Source organism: Pleurodeles waltl, chromosome 3_1 (assembly GCF_031143425.1).
Source record: "Pleurodeles waltl isolate 20211129_DDA chromosome 3_1, aPleWal1.hap1.20221129, whole genome shotgun sequence".
Taxonomy (NCBI): domain Eukaryota; kingdom Metazoa; phylum Chordata; class Amphibia; order Caudata; family Salamandridae; genus Pleurodeles; species Pleurodeles waltl.
This window is the reverse complement of record NC_090440.1, coordinates 1641140333-1641155854: the sequence shown is the minus strand read 5'-3', so window position 1 is coordinate 1641155854 and position 15522 is coordinate 1641140333. Positions and strand designations below refer to the sequence as shown.

Here is a 15522-nt window from a genome sequence, read left to right as displayed (position 1 = left end):
TGCAGCTTCAGTGGCCCCCAAGGGGTTGTAGATGGGTTTTAACTTAGCCTCCAAGATGACAGTTATTTTCCCACACAATACCCCTTCTGTGTCCACAAAACCAGCCACGCTACATCCAGCGGAATACCCCTGAGCAGCCAAAGTAGGTAACCATTTGCTCTTTGGTCTGACATTTGGCTGCTGACACTTCCTTTTCTCTTGCAGAACCCTAGCTGGTGTGCAATCCAAGCAGGACATTGATACGGTTAGCGCAGTAGAAGAGTGACAAGAGTTCTTAGCTGCAGGCATATTGACTGGTCACACAAGTACCTTGATGGTGAACCGATCAACGAAAGGCAAGTAGTTTGGGCTGGTGGATCAGGTGTGAGAGATAAACAGTGTTCTGGAAGTTCAGTTTCCTTAAATGTTACACCTACAGCACGCTGAAGGGACTCATCAAGCGGATTGCTTATTGGCAGTTTATGTAGGTTGATAACAGCCTTATGCTTCCCCATATATATATATATGTTCGATGGCATGTGTAGCTGCAGATACACATGCTGTGCACAGTCCGCCGTCTGGTGTTGGGCTCGGAGTGTTACAAGTTGTTTTTCTTCGAAGAAGTCTTTTCAAGTCACGAGACCGAGGGACTCCTCCCACTTCGATTCCATTGCACATGGGCGTCGACTCTATCTTAGATTGTTTTTTTTCCGCCATCGGGTTCGGACGTGTTCCTTTTCGCTCCGTGTTTCGGGTCAGAAAGTTAGTTAGAATCTCGGAAAAAAACGTCGGTATTGTTTGCGTTCGGTATCGGGTTAGTTAGAACAAATCGACACCGAATTTTGAAGAGCTCCGGTGGCCCTTCGGGGTTTTTTCGATCCCCCGTCGGGGCCTGTTCGGCCCGACCACGTGCGACTTCAAGGCTCATGGAACGGACCCCATTCCGCTTCTGCCCAAAATGCCATCACAAGTATCCGTATACGGATCACCATCTGGTCTGTAACTTGTGCTTGTCCCCCGAGCACAAGGAGGATACTTGTGAAGCCTGTCGAGCGTTTCGGTCGAGGAAGACGCTGAGAGACCGAAGAGCCAGGAGACTACAAATGGCGTCCACGCCGACAGGTCAAGATCGTTTCGAGGAGGAAGAAGAAGCTTTCTCCGTCCGCGAGTCGGATTCGGAAGAACTCGACGCCGAAGAAACAACCAAAACCGTGAGTAAGATGTCGAAAATCAAGACTCACGAGAAGTCTACAAAAGCCCAGGGGACGCCACTGCCAACAGGCCATGACTTAACCCGAAAAATAGGTGACCCATCCAAGGCACCGAAAAAGGGCATGCTGGTGTCGAAGTCATCCGACTCCGGTCGAGATACCGCCACACAGCAACCTCGGAGCCGAGACAGCGGCTCCGAGAAACTTCGGCACAGAGACAGCGGCACCGAAGAATTTCGGCACCGAGACACCACGCCGAAAACAAAGAAGGTTTCTTCGGAGCCTAAAAAGACTTCCGAAACGGTTTCGGTTCCGAAACAGCCAGCCTCGGAGCCGAAAACTAGTTCCTATACAGAGGAACAAGGATTAACCTCCCAATTACATAGATTTGGAGAGGAGCTTCAAGCTGTAGAGCCTGACTACACACAAAGAAGGCTTCATATTCATGAGGACACAGGGAAGATAACCACTCTTCCCCCAATCAAAATAAAAAGGAAACTTGCCTTTCAACAAAAGGACAAGCAACCACAGGCAAAGGTGGCAAGGAAAACAACCCCACCACCGTCTCCACCACCATCAATACATGCATCACCAGCAACAACTCCACCACTGATGCACTCACCAGCTCATACCACAATGAGTCAGGATGATCCCGATGCATGGGACCTCTACGATGCTCCAGTGTCTGACAATAGCCCAGACTCTTATCCTACAAAACCGTCACCACCTGAGGACAGTACATCCTATACACAGGTGGTCGCAAGGGCAGCCGAGTTTCACAATGCTCCTTACATTCGGAACCAATTGAGGATGACTTTCTCTTTAACACCCTATCCTCCACCCATAGCCAGTATCAATGCCTTCCCATGCTCCCAGGAATGCTAAGACATTCAAAACAAATATTTCAGGATCCAGTTAAAGGCAGAGCCATAACTCCAAGGGTGGAGAAAAAATATAAGCCACCGCCCACAGATCCAATATATATTACAACACAACTAACACCAGACTCAGTAGTTGTGGGGGCAGCTCGTAAGCCAACTCTCATACCTCAGGCGACGCACCACCTCCAGACAAGGAGAGCCGCAAATGTGATGCTGCAGGAAAAAGGGTTGCAGCACAAGCAGCAAATCAGTGGCGTATTGCCAATTCACAAGCACTTTTGGCAAGATACGACAGGGCTCATTGGGATGAAATGCAACATTTCATCGAACACTTACCCAAGGAGTTCCAAAAAAGAGCGCAACAGGTGGTGGAAGAGGTACAAAGTATCTCAAATAATCAGATACGGTCTTCCATGGATGCAGCAGATACAGCTGCAAGGACAATAAACACTGCAGTCACAATACAAAGGCACGCATGGCTGCGCACTTCTGGGTTCAAACCGGAAATCCAGCAGGCTGTGCTCAATATGCCGTTTAATGAACAGCAACTGTTTGGGCCGGAGGTAGACACTGCCATCGAAAAACTCAAAAAGGACACCGATACAGCCAAAGCCATGGGCGCACTCTACTCCCCGCAGAGCAGAGGCACATTTCGGAAAACACCTTTTAGGGGAGGGTTTCGAGGTCAACCCACAGAAACCACAACCTCACAAACAAGGCCTACCTACCAGGGTCAATATCAGAGGGGAGGTTTTCGGGGGCAATTTAAAGGGGGCCAATTCCCAAAAAATAGAGGAAAATTCCAAGGCCCCAAAACCCCTCAAAATAAGCAGTGACTCACAAGTCACACAACCCCATCACATAACACCTGTGAGGGGAAGACTAAGCCAATTTTACAAACTTTGGGAGGAAATAACAACAGACACTTGGGTCTTAGCAATTATCCAGCATGGTTATTGCATAGAATTTCGCCAATTCCCTCCAAACGTCCCACCGAAAACACACAATATGTCAAAACAACATATAGATCTTCTAGGACTAGAAGTTCAAGCATTGTTACAAAAGGACGCAATAGAATTAGTACCAATTCAACAAAAAAACACAGTTTACTCACTGTACTTTCTAATACCCAAAAAGGACAAAACTCTGAGACCAATACTAGATCTCAGAACACTAAATACCTACATAAAATCAGACCACTTTCACATGGTCACATTACAAGACGTAATCCCACTGCTCAAACAGCAAGACTACATGACAACATTAGATCTAAAAGATGCGTATTTCCATATACCAATACATCCTTCACACAGGAAATACCTAAGGTTTGTATTCCAAGGAATACATTACCAATTCAAAGTGTTGCCATTCGGAATAACAACTGCGCCAAGAGTTTTTACAAAATGCCTGGCAGTAGTAGCTGCACATATCAGAAGGCAGCAAATACATGTGTTCCTGTACTTAGACGACTGGTTAATCAAAACCAACACGCTAAAACAGTGTTCACAGCACACAAAATATGTCATACAAACCCTTCACAGGCTAGGTTTCTCCATCAACTACGCGAAGTCACACCTTTTGCTGTGTCAAACGCAGCAATACTTAGGAGCGACAATCAACACAACAAAAGGGATTGCCACTCCAAGTCCACAACGGGTTCAAACATTTCACAAAGTAATACAGGCCATGTATCCAACACAAAAGATAAAAGTCAGAATGGTAATGAAACTACTAGGCATGATGTCTTCATGCATAGCCATTGTCCCAAACGCAAGATTGCACATGCGACCCTTACAACAGTGCCTAGCATCACAATGGTCACAAGCACAGGGTCAACTTCTAGATCTGGTCTTGATAGACCGCCAAACATACATCTCGCTTCTATGGTGGAACAGTACAAATTTAAACCGAGGGCGGCCTTTCCAAGACCCAGTGCCACAATACGTCATAACAACAGATGCTTCCATGACAGGGTGGGGAGCACACCTCAATCAACACAGCATCCAAGGACATGGGGACATACATCAGAGACAGTTTCACATAAATCACTTGGAAATGTTAGCAGTATTTCTAGCGCTGAAAGCATTTCAACCCATAATAACCCAAAAATACATTCTTGTCAAAACAGACAACATGACGACAATGTATTATCTAAACAAACAAGGAGGGACACACTCAACACAGTTGTGCCTCCTAACACAGAAAATATGGCATTGGGCGATTCACAACCACATTCGCCTAATAGCACAATTTATTCCAGGGATTCAAAACCAGTTGGCAGACAATCTCTCTCGAGATCACCAACAAACCCACGAATGGGAAATTCACCCCCAAATACTAAACAATTACTTTCAAATTTGGGGAACGCCTCAAATAGATCTATTTGCAACAAAGGAAAACTCAAAATGCCAAAACTTCGCATCCAGGTACCCACAAGATCAATCCCAAGGCAATGCTCTATGGATGAACTGGTCAGGGATCTTTGCATACGCTTTTCCCCCTCTCCCTCTCATTCCATATGTAGTAAACAGGTTGAGTCAAAACAAACTCAAACTCATACTAATAGCACCAACATGGGCGAGGCAACCTTGGTACACGACACTACTAGACCTGTCAGTAGTACCTCATGTCAAACTACCCAACAAACCAGATCTGTTAACACAACACAAACAACAGATCAGACATCCAAATCCAGCATCTTTGAATCTAGCAATTTGGCTCCTGAAATCCTAGAATTCGGACACTTGCACCTCACACAAGAATGTATGGAGGTCATAAAACAAGCTAGGAAACCTACCACTAGACACTGCTACGCAAACAAGTGGAAAAGATTTGTGTATTACTGCCAGAATAATCAAATTCAGCCATTACACGCATCTCCAAAGGATATCGTAGGATATTTACTACATTTGCAAAAATCAAATCTAGCTTTCTCTTCCATAAAAATACATCTCACCGCAATATCAGCTTACCTACAAATTACTCATTCAACTTCACTATTTAGAATACCAGTCATTAAAGCATTTATGGAAGGCTTAAAGAGAATCATACCACCAAGAACACCACCTGTTCCTTCATGGAACCTCAACATTGTCTTTACAAGACTCATGGGTTCACCTTTCGAGCCCATGCATTCTTGTGAAATGCAATACTTAACGTGGAAAGTTGCATTTTTGATTGCCATCACATCTCTAAGAAGAGTGAGCGAGATTCAAGCATTTAACATACAAGAACCATTTATTCAGATACATAAAAATAAAGTAGTTCTAAGAACAAATCCTAAATTTTTACCAAAGGTTATCTCACCGTTCCACTTAAATCAAACAGTAGAATTACCAGTGTTCTTCCCACAACCAGATTCTGTAGCTGAAAGAGCACTACATACATTAGACATCAAAAGAGCACTAATGTACTACATTGACAGAACGAAACTAATTAGAAAAACAAAACAACTATTTATTGCCTTTCAAAAACCTCATACAGGAAATCCAATTTCAAAACAAGGCATTGCTAGGTGGATAGTTAAGTGTATTCAAACCTGCTATCTTAAAGCAAAGAGAGAGCTGCCTATTACACCAAAGGCACACTCAACCAGAAAGAAAGGGGCTACCATGGCCTTTCTAGGAAATATTCCAATGAACGAAATATGTAAGGCAGCAACATGGTCTACGCCTCATACATTTACCAAGCACTACTGTGTAGATGTGTTAACTGCACAACAAGCCACAGTAGGTCAGGCTGTACTAAGAACATTATTTCAAACTACTTCAACTCCTACAGGCTGAACCACCGCTTTTGGGGAGATAACTGCTTACTAGTCGGTGCACAGCATGTGTATCTGCAGCTACACATGCCATCGAACGGAAAATGTCACTTACCCAGTGTACATCTGTTCGTGGCATGAGTCGCTGCAGATTCACATGCGCCCACCCGCCTCCCCGGGAGCCTGTAGCCGTTTAGAAGTAGATCTTCAACATTTGTACATTTGTAAATATAATACTTTAACCTTTATTATGTACATACGTATTCATTCCATTGCATGGGCACTATTACTAACATACACAACTCCTACCTCACCCTCTGCGGGGAAAACAATCTAAGATGGAGTCGACGCCCATGCGCAATGGAATCGAAGTGGGAGGAGTCCCTCGGTCTCGTGACTCGAAAAGACTTCTTCGAAGAAAAACAACTTGTAACACTCCGAGCCCAACACCAGACGGCGGACTGTGCACAGCATGTGAATCTGCAGCGACTCATGCCACGAACAGATGTACACTGGGTAAGTGACATTTTCCATATATGTGTATGTGTGTGTGTGTGTGTGGATTGGCTTGGGGAGGAGGAAGCTGGAGTGGGTGATGTGGTTGTGTCTGTATGTGTGTCAATTGCATGCAAGACCAATGTTGTTGTGTATGTTGTGTTGCCATATGACACATTCAGGTTAGTGTTGTGTGGTGGAAGTTGTCATGATGTGTGTAGTTGTGCTTGTGTGTGTGTTTTTGTGAATCAGAGTGCGTAGTTGTGTTGGTTGTGTCGTGTGTGGGTGCAATGTGAGTGGTGTGTGTGTGTTATGTCATGGATGTATGTCAATGTGTGTTTTCGGCATGTATGGTTGTGTTGTGTTGGTGCTGTAATGGATGATGGTGTGTATGTGGTGTGTTGTGTGCTGTGTAGTGTAGGTGGACACGTGTGGCTTAGGAAGGGTGTGTGTGTCACTTACCTCTGTTCCATAGCCCCTTCCATTGTATGACGTCCATTGGATCCCGCCGCCGCCTCCCTCTAGCAGTAATCTGCCGCCAGTCCTCCGCTTGCAGAGCTTTAACATCTAAATGCAGCGGGCAGAACATCATTGACTTAACAGTCTTCTCGGATCCGCTGCAGACAGAGCTTTAGAGGTAATACCGCCAAGATCTAAATCAGTCCCTAAAAGGGAAGACTGCTTAAACCAAGATGGCTGTCGTAGGTACATCTGTAATCCTTTTTCTATGGCCAACAGTCTATCATGGGCTTGCATCGTAACTGTGGGGATAATCACTTGCAGGTGTGGGAGGGCAGAAGTCACCTCTGTTATAACAGCCTAGACTGTTGGGGGTAAGTCAAGGGCACACTGCCCTGATCCGTCTGAGCTCCGCTAGTATCTTCTGCGTCTCCAGGCAAAGACGCAGTCCTCTGTATCAGTCAGGAGTCCCAAGGTAGGTAAGGCACTCCACAAGGAGAGTAAATTAGGTGTTGCATCCCCTCTACCGGCCCGGGTGCTGAATTGGATGGCACCTCTTCCCCTCAATGCACAGGGCTGCGTACCTTGGAGATCGATTTTGGCTGAACATCCTCTGATTCTAGGAAATCACATAATCTCCCCATGCCTACCAAAAATGTGTCCTTGTGTAATGTAACTGGTGCTCATGTAAAGCACTCCAATACCTCCGGTTTGAGTTTGCGCTGTATAAAAAATGCAAAAAAAAGTTTTAAAAAATGCTGCAATCTGACTGACTTTCCACTCCCTTCAGACAACAATAGTTTTTAATCATATAAAACTACTTCATAAGTGGTCTGTGGGATGTTATGAACTCTGAATGAGGGGACCTGGCGTCTTATCCGGGTTTCTTGCTTGGTCACACTATGTGATCCAGATAAAATTTGAAGGACTGAGAAAATAGTTATCAGCTGGTATTTGTTATTATTTAAAAAATATTTAGATTTTTACATTTTGCCTTTACACTAAAGTTGAAAGTTGAATTGCAATGTTATCAATCATCAGGAAAGTCAATCATAGATTGGTAGCAGGGACAAATGGGTTTAGGGACGGCCAAAAGGATCTGACCTAATTTAGTCTCTGCTCTTCCTTTAATCATTAGTGTCTCTATATTCACTTTAAGATCCTGCTTGATCAGGCTAAGTTTCTGCATTTCTCGCTTATTGATTGTTCCAAATTTCGCCCCTTCTGGGTTGAATAAAGTGTGACAGTTAGTAGCGGCAGTGTTGGAGAGATGTGGCAATAAAGTGCTGGAGAAAAGGAATTTATAACTGCTGAAATTCTCTGCATAGGACCCAAACATGTTGCTGAACAATATCAATCAGATACCATTACCATGGTGATATTACCCACACATCCCTGCTATTCACAACAAAGGTGTGCTAAACGGTTTGTGCTTCTGTGAAAATTGCAGCTATTCTGAACCATGTACATTCAGGGTGAAAAGTTTTAACAGTTAGTAAAAAAGTAATTGTTAATTCAGTAAGGCATGCTTTAGAGAGCTTATATTTCTAAAATATATTGCTAATGGGGTGTGTATATCAAAATACTAAAAATGTATTGTGTGAGGATTTGGGTATACTATATAGTATGGCTGTGCGGCCTTATCGAGGAATACACTCACAAAAACTGTCTTGGGTCGTGTCAGGCTTGTTTGTACTACCCTAAGCTCAAATCTGGGTAGCTATTGATTTGAACAACAAAGCTTGAACAAAGGAACTACTGTAAAGCATTTAAAGTTTCAAAGAACAAAATAAGAAAGCCATGCAACATGAAAGAAACACAAAACCAATTTACAAAAATAGATTATATTTTAAGGAATTTTAGAGTCCAAGATGAGCAGAATCTACCTGAGGGTTCTGAAGATACAGATTTTTAAAGAAAACTTAGCCCCACATTATGACATTGGCGGTATAAACCACCTACCCCCACGGTGACACCTGCCAAAAGACTGTCACGGCGGCTACTATTCGTCTGCCAGATTATGACCACAGCTGGACTTCCGCCATAAGAAGGGCAGAAATTCAGCTGTGGCCATACTGGCAGATGGTGGTAAGGTGGTGCTGCTACCACTAGCCATGCCACACCAGTAGACCCTCGCCAGCCGTATCATGACATGGCCTGGTGTGTTCTGCTGGCGGGCGCTGATGGCGGTAGCAGCGCCCTGTCCCGTTCCCTGATGGAAGACCACCTGGATGAAGGTAAGTTGGGCTTCCGACAGGGGAGGGAGCTGGGGGATGGTGTGTGTGTGGCGCTGTGTGCGTGAATGCGTCTGTGTGTGTGCAGTGTTGTCTGCGTGGGTGTATGCATGTGTGTGAATGCGTGTAAGAATGGAAATGTGAATGCATGTCAGTGTGAATGTGTGGACAGATGTGTGCGAGCATGACTGGATGTATAGGTGTATGTCAGTGTGAGTCAGTGGGTGTATACGTGGTGTGTGTCTGTGGGTGTGTGCATGTATGGGGGGTGGGGAATTGGAAGGGGGGAGCATGGATTGAGGGGGGCATCTGGGAAGTGTTTGGGGGGTGGGTGAGCCTCCTACCAGTGACAGGGAAGGAATTCCCTATCACTGGTAGGGCCCACCGCCATGGTATTGTGGCATTGCTAATGCCACGAAAACCATGGTGGTAGGCTGACTCAAAATGCCGCCGGCGGTACTAAAGCGGACCCCGGGCTGGAGATTGATATCTCCGGCCCGGTGGCTGCTACCGCCATGGCGGTCTGAGTGGAGAAGTGGCGAGTTGGCTGCAGCCAACCCGCTATTCTCATAATGTGGCGGTATGTACCACCAGCCTGTTGGCAGTACTGCCACCACATTACCACTCATCGCTGGGGTCATAATGACCCCCCTAATCTTTAATCCAACCACAAACAATTATTGGTAACCGTAAACTTTGTAAACCTTTGAAATGTTTGTAAAAGTTAATTTGGCTATTCCAGCCTAGTTTGGGTGACCAAATCCAACAGGACAAAGGTCTAGGGGCACAGTTGGGTAGGTCTGGACAGTTAGTTGGCCACCAGAGCGTTTTCCAGTCCAGTTACAAACTTTACAGCACGACTGCCATGGACTTCAATGGAGGAGTCCTGATGCTGCAGATGCAGGAGATGAAGACGCTCAAGGATGCTCCAGGTACTGTGCAATCAACGCTGTGCCTTTGGGGTTATTTATGGGTCATCTGTCAGGTGGGGCAACTTTGGCCATAATAGTCAAGGTCCCTCAAAGTCCTCTTTGAGCCAGTAGAAGGCCAGCTGTGGCTGGACAATGGTCTCCATACTCAGAGGTTCCAGTGGTATCCTTTGGTGGAGGCTGGTGTACCTACTGGGCGATCAATCTGGACTCAGATGACACTCCCTTTTCCGCCTGAATTGGGTGCAACTTTTGGCTGTCGAGGATTGGTCTCTTGGGGTGCCCGGCAGCAGTCAGTGGGGATTCTTCAGAAATGGTTACTGACTTGCAGAGTTAGGCAATTGCGCTACTTCAGCTTTGATGGTCTTGGTGCTGGTTCGAGGGGATCAGCTGACTGACCCTTGGAGTCACTTCTTTGGTCTGGGGCTGGGTAATAGACACAGTTCTCTTTTCGCCAGCCCAAGGTGCAACAGGTGTAGTCCAGCAGTAGGTGCCATTCCCTCTTGGTGAGGACTTTCTGGCTGTGTGTTGCATCTGACAGTCCCAGTTTGCTCTATTTTGCCCACGCCTAAGATGTCTGCACCTTTCCTTGGATGTTAGGATCTTGGTAGCCCAGCCTAGAGGACACAGGAAAACTGGTTTGGGCACTGCTCTGTCCCTGTCTCCAGCCCATCTACCTGAACAAAACACAGCCTCTCAGGAGTTTGATTGCCATTTGCCCACCAAAGGCAGCTTCACCTTTGAAGGTCTGCTTTTGGGTTAACACCCTATGTGGCTTCCTCCAAAAGGGAGGTAACATCCCACCCTGCTGGCTGCTATTGTTCCTAAGCCCTGGGAGTCATTCACACAACTTCCCAAGTAGGCAGAAATATGCCTGGTGGCCAGTGACCACTGGACCAACTGGGTCACAGAGTGGCAACTTTCTAAAAGTTGCATATTTTTTCATTCTTTAATTCTAGTTATTGTTTTATTTTTATTTTTATAACACACAGCAGTAACAATTGTGAGTTAAGGTACAGTGACAATGGATGGCAAACCACGGTTTGACGAAGCGTTGATACATAGATCAGAGCAGACAACCCAGCATGTGGGTAGTGAATAGCATGTGTGGTGGGGTTTACATAGTGTAAATATAATTTGGCAATCCAATGACAAATGTGGATAGCAGTAAGTGGTGATAGTTAGTCAAACAGCTGTCGATGTTGAAGGTCACTGCATAAAATGAAGATAGGTATTTCCATTGGGACAGTAATTCCAACTTGAATTAGAATTAAACAATCATGCGTAGCCCGGCAAACCAGCCCAACTCCCCTTACATCTGTGAATGTTTCCACCAAGAGCACAAGGTCTTGTGGGTATAAATGTAGAACATCTGTAAATCACGCATATGTCAGGAAGACAACAAGCATTAAGGCAATGTGTGCGGGCGAGATGCAGATCCAATATAGAGGCGCTTGTGGAGGATATGACTTCTAGGGTGTGTGTGGTCTCCCTCCGAACCCCCGTTCCCTACCTGGGTGAGTCTACGACGTCATGAGAATGCTCCTAAAAGTCTGTCAGGATAGCATCCCAGCTAGCAGCCAGGGGATACTTGCAGAGGCATAGGTTGGCCTCCCAGTATAAGACCACATTCTCCGCTCTCATCCACATGGTTCAGGAAGATATTGAGTACGCAAGGGTGGGAGGGTTGTGTGCCTTCCATCTTTTGGTGATGAGGCGTTTAGTGGTCAGGCAGCCCAGGTCTAAGAAGCGGGACGAGGTTCTGTATTGCTTTTCCCTATAGTAGAGTCCCAGTATGCATGTCTCCCTTGTATGAACTATAGTGCATTCCACGCAGGTAAAAAGGCGAAATGTTACACCCTGCCAGTATTGAGGGAGGAGAGGACAGGACCATAGCATATGAAGCAGGTCAGCATTAATCAAGGAACAGGTGGGGCATGTTACCTCAGTGCGGTTAAAAAAAATGATTAATGTTAAATCGGGTGAGGTAGGCCCTTTGAGCTATAAAAAATTGGATAAGTGTAAACTGGGAGTAACGGGGAATGTGCGTTGGCCCCTCTAACAAGGTGGACCACTCCGTGTCCATGCATGGATGGGAGAGCTTTTCTTCCCAGTGGTGGCGAACTGGGGCGAGCGAGGCTGCGGCATGCACACGGAGGGAATCAAAGAACCAGAGAATCAGGTGTCTCCCTGGTCCCTTGACGTGGAGGTACTGGATGGTGAGATGTCTGATTCTCCTGTGCCAAGTCTCCCATTCGTTTCATAGTGTTACAATCAGGGAGTTATGGAGTAAGAAGTGTCCAGGGTTAGACCGTTATCCTTGACCAGTGTCTCAAATGAGCAAAGAGACCTGTCGCGATAGAGCTCAACTAGGGCATGAATACCAGTGGGATGCCAGTCAGTCAAATCTGACAAGGAGATGACACCAGTACCCCGGGGTATAACTTAAAGGGGGTTCGCTGAAGCATAGGAGGTAGAAGAATGTTAGGAGGAGGCTACGGCCGAAGCATCGGGTAGCCACCTGCAGGAGGCTGGGGTCTGGAATAGGAGATTTGGTAAAAGGGTGGAGTAATTGGAGGACGCTGGGGTGGGTCTAGGCAGGTAATTTTGTAGCGGTGTCAGTCAACTGCACCCTGCTAATCCTTTAGCTACCCCATGAAGTTGGGATGCAAGGTAATAGTTTTTCAAATTAGGGACTTCTAGCCCTCCCTGGTCTGTTTGTAAATTAAGTTTGGAAAGGACTATTCTGCAGCAAGATTTATTCTGGATAAACTCTCTACAGAGACGTTCATGAGAGGTAAAGAAAGTTGGGGAGATATAAAGGCGAAGATTCATGAAATAGTACAGGCGTCTGGGGAGTGCTATAATTTTAAGAAGGGCGATGCATACTGCTACTAACAGAGGTAATGTACATAGTAATGTATGCCAGAAAGGCATTTAGGACCTAAGTGACAGCCCAGGTGAAGTTACCCTCGAAAAGATCCAGGGGTGAGTGGTACACCCGGATCCCTAGACACCTGAACATGGTAGGTTGCCAAGGCCCCGAGTGCCATTGAGTGTGTGGTCCACGTCAGGCAACGTGGCCTTGAATGGGAATAAACCTGTTTTGGACCAATTTGCCAACAGGCCCAATAAGGCGGCGTAATGATTATGTGTCTGGGAAATGGAGGACAGTTACAGGTGTATGTCTCAATATAGAGGAGGAGGTCGTCTGTGTAAAACTAGACTATTTGTGTGCCATCTCCTAAGGGCATTTCCCAGTTATGCCCTTGTTACCGAAGGGTTAGGGCCAGTGGTTCTATTGCCAAGGCAAAAAGCAGTGCGGACACAGACACCCTTGACAGTTGCCTATGTGTATCTGTATGGAATCTGAGATGAAGGAACTTGTTTTGACCTGTTGAATTTCTTTAATAGTGACATTAAATTCGACCAGGACATCAAGTTGTGTTTAATGCCATGATTAATTTAATACCTTACAGTACCCAGCTAGGTAGTCCCTTTTAAAAATTAGCCGGGCTGAGGGGTCAGTTAGTAACCCTGTGTTACAATAGGCAACACAGGGTTACTAACTGACAATTTAGAGGTGTTGCTGATAAGACATATATAAAAATATATCCCCTACTTAATAACACACAGCCCCCTGCCTTAGGGCTCCAAAGACCATCCCTAAGGCAGACTTACATATATTGTTAAAGGAAGTGGGGTTTTTCGCATTAGTTTGAAAGGCAAAGTTGAACTAGCAGTGTGACAACTGCCTCTCTAGTTTGCAGTGACAGGCTGGGAGCCATTTTGTTCCTTGTCACACACAGGGGTGGCACAATTAGTGCTATGGCCCTGGGTGGAGACACTGCTTTATATGCCATGGTACCCTGGGTACTGTATGCTATGGACTTAAAAGTAAGTTAGTCCATGCCAATTGGGGGTATCCAATTCAACATAAACTTTGTAAAGGGTTTAGAAAACTGGCATTGAGGTCTGGTTAGCAGGCCTCATTGCACTCTCATAGGCGAACAACCAGCAGTACCATTCCAAAAAATGTGGGTGTAAATATGCAAAAAGATGCATATCCTTACATATTGGAATTCAGTGTTGCCTTTCAGTGACTAATTCATTCTCCTGTTGTTTTACCAAAAGTCCAGTGATGATTACTGTAGTACACTTTCCATGAACCAGTATTTTTGTCTGTCATACATGAGATCTTTCTCAAAATCTAGCAAATCCAGTCTTGCAGTTTGTACTCTTCTCTTGTAATTGTATTCCATATTCTCTTTAACTCCTTTATTGTTCCATTTCTTGTTCTCATTAGAAGTGACTTCCTCTATCTGACAGATGTCCCACCCAAAAACTCTTTGAAAACATTTTTCCATAATTTCCCCAGGCTCCTAACATACATCAGCTCTGCATGTGCCCTAAAGAGCTCCTGCAGTCCCTTCATCTAACTTCTGTGTAAACTAGGCATCCTGGACTCCGTTCGAGTCAGAACATGAACACTGCTTGTTGTGTTTAGGTGCCATGGTGGCAATGATGTGGTTGGTGGTGAATCCCATTTGTCCTTTTTGAAATGGTGAGTCACAGCTGGACACAGGTGAAGGCAATGCCCAGGGTATGTTTACCACCTCACATGATTATGATTTACACCAGTGAACTCAGAAAGTTCTTTGTGCTTGTTGGTAGTATGGGTTTACGTGGGTGGTGTCACCTGTTGGTCAGGTAGGTACACCAGCCTGTGTATTTTTCATGCGAGGGATGGAGCTCCTGATGAAGGTGTCATTTAGCATCACTTTTGGTCAGAGTGGAGTCCGGGTGAGCTCACACTTGAAGATCTCTGATGTACTGCACAATGTGGAGGCAGTATTCTGGACCTGCTTCACATGTTGCCCTAGCAACCTCTAGTGTTGATGTTGCTAGGGAGAGTGAGGTGGTGTTCGTTACTAATATCCATGTACTGAGTTGCCTTTCTGTTTCTTCTCAGTGGTCACGGTGATTCATTGAATGGTGTGGTGTTGCACTATTGATGCTTAGCAGTACGTCTCAGGACTTTGGATTGTGGCGAAGACCTGCCAACTCACACGGTGCCACAGTGTCACACAATTTTGGCTCCCTTCACATGGTCACCTGGTGTGGAGATGAAATCACGCCTTGGTAGAGAGAACGAGCTGGAAATCACTGTACAAATTGACTTTCCAGATAGTTTTTTGTAGCTCTGAGCAGCCGCTGTCCATTAGGGTGTGTGAAAATAATCCAGGACATCAACAACAGTCTCCGCGACCCTTTATGTTTTTTTTTCTTTGAAGGGGAAGTCTGGGTTGGAGGTTTGTGAGCTGCAGCGTGCTTCTTAAGAAGCCCTCTGTACAAGGCCCTGCCCCCTTCACACATGGTGAAAAAAATCTATTGGTTGGCAGGCCTGATATCCGCATGAAAGTATGGAATGGGATGAGAAAGGTGATGAGTTAGTAGTGGCTGGATTGCATACTTTATTCAAGTACTTATGTTCCCACCAGCCACCCAAGGTTGTTTCATCTGTGATCGTTAACTTAGTTTAAGGGGCAGTAGTGAACACATAGGCCATCC

The 15522-nt window shown here is 45.5% G+C and overlaps 1 protein-coding gene across 1 annotated transcript in view; it reads left to right on the top strand.

The window, feature by feature from the left end:
- The window catches only part of SLC25A12 (solute carrier family 25 member 12), a 451247-nt gene that overhangs the window by 296448 nt on the left and 139277 nt on the right, over positions 1–15522 (top strand). The window lies entirely within an intron of this gene.